The sequence below is a fragment of the Eulemur rufifrons genome, chromosome 2 (assembly GCF_041146395.1).
Source record: "Eulemur rufifrons isolate Redbay chromosome 2, OSU_ERuf_1, whole genome shotgun sequence".
NCBI lineage: Eukaryota > Metazoa > Chordata > Mammalia > Primates > Lemuridae > Eulemur > Eulemur rufifrons.
Window position 1 is genome coordinate 114,605,232 of NC_090984.1, and position 2,883 is coordinate 114,608,114.

Consider the following 2,883-nt stretch of genomic DNA (forward strand, 5'->3'; position numbering starts at 1 on the left):
AGCCTGCAGATTTGTTTGGCTGGAGCAGACTGTCTTTGTTTTTGAGAGTGAGTTGTCAGAAATGGAGCATTTGAGGGGAGGGTGTTGGAAGGGATATCCTAGCCTCAGGGCCTGGGGTGGGGTGGGGGAAGGAGTCAGGCTTTGTGTGAGCCTAGGAGTTTTAGTGCAGCTTTATCAAGATTACTAGCAAATTCAGGAAATGGGCCTGCTTCCTCTTATTATAAAGGCTTTTTCATTAAATGGGGTTTTTACTTCACCTTAAAATGTGCAGCTGGAGGTTAGAAAAGAAGAGAGCCCACTATGTGCTGACTCCGGGCTATAGGCTTTTTCTGTGTTTTCTCTTTTAACGGCCCAGCCTCCCTCGGAGACAGGAGGCATTGCCCCATTTCACAGATGGGAAAGGAAAGGGAAGTTAAGTGACCTGTCCAAAGTCATTCAGCTGACAAGTAGGCAAAGGGAGGCTTGAGCCCTCAAGGTTGTTGACCCCCAAGGCCACAGGCAGGTAACCGCCTTGGAGTTTCTCCAGGACGTGAGAATTCCTCTGTCCTGTGCATCGTCTCAGTACCTGGGCTGATGACCCTTCTGCATGGTGACACCTGCTTCGAAGCATGACCTTGTCCTCCCTACATTTGCTATGCCCAAGGACACTGATGAATGTGGGACTCTGGAGGCAGGGGGCTGCTCGTGAACTGGGGCCCTGTTTGTATCTGCCCTGGCAGGACTGAGGACAGGAAGTCAGGCCTGGGAGAACCAAGGCGGGGCTGCAAGCAAACGGCAGCCAGTGGGCATCCTGTGGTCCCAGCCATCATCACTGTCTTCCTCCTCCTCACACCCTCCTCTCCAGCAGTTACTGAGCGCTTGCTGCACACCAGGTGCTGGCTCAGTGCTTTGCGTGCATTGTCTTCTAGAGCTGTTGCAAAGGTTCTTTGAGGCAGGTGCCATTATTCTCCCCCTTTTATAGACGAGAAAACCAAGGAATGACCGTGACGGCTGAGGTCTCAGCAAGTGGCTTGTCCCAGTGAGGTCTGTTTCACAGAAGAGTAAGTTTAACCTCCCGGAGGCTGTCCCCTAACCTCACATGGCTAGCAGTGGCCGAGTCAGGATTGGCACTCCTGTGCTGTCTGACGCCACAGGCTGGGTGAAGCGCTCTGCTGTGACAGGTGATTGTTAACATAAGGAAACCTCCAGGGAAGTGCTTTGGCCTTGTGGATCTTTCCCTGAAGAGAATTTCCAGTGTGTTCTTGGGAAGGATCACGATCCTCTTTGTTGGAACAAGCCTGGGTCCTTTCTTGGGTCATCTGTGCACATTGACATCACAGTCCCTCTTCCCCACTCCCCACTTTGTCCTTTTTCCCCAAAGCACCTGATACGGGCCCTGGACAAGCCCTGGGAGAAGCCACTTCCTGTGTGAGTGCATCCCCTGGAGGATTATTGAGTGGGAATTTTTTGAAGCCTCAGACCACACCATCCTCAAGAAGATGGCAAGGTAGATCGTGAGCCTCTTATTTTTTAAGGTCACACACAACAAAAACCTGGCAACTTGGAATGGAAGAGGCCCCTGCGGGTGATCGTAAGGTGTAGAGACAGCTGCAGGAGAAGGTAACTGCAGGGAAGTGGGCTGCGCTCCTTCTCTTTAGGCTCTGTTTTTAGCTGTGTTTTTCAGAGCAAGTAGGTGCCATGGTGACAGGTACCATAGAAATAGATGGAGCACACCGCCCAGCGCGGGGCTGCCAAGCCGTTCCCCTGGAAATGCACCCAGCGCTGCCAGGGAGAGCCCAGGGGCTCTGCCTCCCCGGGCCTGTCAGCTGCGCCGCCAGGAGAGAAGTCCCCTGGGGAATGGCCCCTGGAGGCTTCTCACTGTCTCCCTGTGATTGTCCGAGGTCCCCGATGGTGCACCCTTCCTCCGAGGGCACCTGTGGACTTTCTCTCTGGGTCCTCCCAGGGGACTCACTTAAGGAGATTTGCTTTTCCCCAGCGCAGTGGTCATCTCGGCTAACAGTGACCCCAAAACTAACACTGCCAGCGTTCCTGGTCCTACAGTTGGGAGTGCGTGGTTCCCATCCCGTCTGGGTGTGGCACTGTCACTGGTTTTATGCAATAGGTAATAAGGAATTTGTGGGGCAGGGACTGAGTCCCACACATTTGGTGCTCAGGAACACTCATAAGATGATATCTCAGAGGACCTAACCCAGAAAGCTGAGCAAGACAGGCATAATCAGGCAGTGCAGAGTGAGGTCTGGCCTCAACTATTTTTGGATGCAGCCTGAGTGGACCGAAAGACCCTTAGAAACAATTGCTGGAGCCATCCCACAGCACTTACATAACCAGCTCCACACGGCTGTTGATAGATGAATATAAATGAACCTAGTCAGGGCTTAGCTCGGTTTTATTTGGATTTAGACCAATTATATGTCTTCTGAAACGTAACCCATATATACACACACCCTTTAAAACTAACCGTCTTCTGTTAGGCCTAGCATGAGAAGATCAAGTTTAAAGGGCATCTGTTATTATATCTGTCCCATAACATCTACTTCTGTAGTGGGGCTCTATTATATATATATTTGTTTCCATATATTTATGCTGTCAAGTGGCATACTTCTTCAGGGCAGGGCAAATGTGGTTTTAGACTAATAGATACTTCTGAGACCAGTAATTCTCAGCACTGACCAACTGAAGTTAATTTTATTCTCAATGAAAGCAACACACATACACACCCCCTCAACAAAGGAATGTTTAAAACAAAACAAAACTTAATAATCAAAATCATCAACTCATAAATAATGGCTTAAGTAGTTACAGATCATAAAGATCAGAGACCTGGAAGGTGCTAACGAAATGTCTACCCTGCAAGTGTGGCATTTGACACGAAGCAAGGGAGAT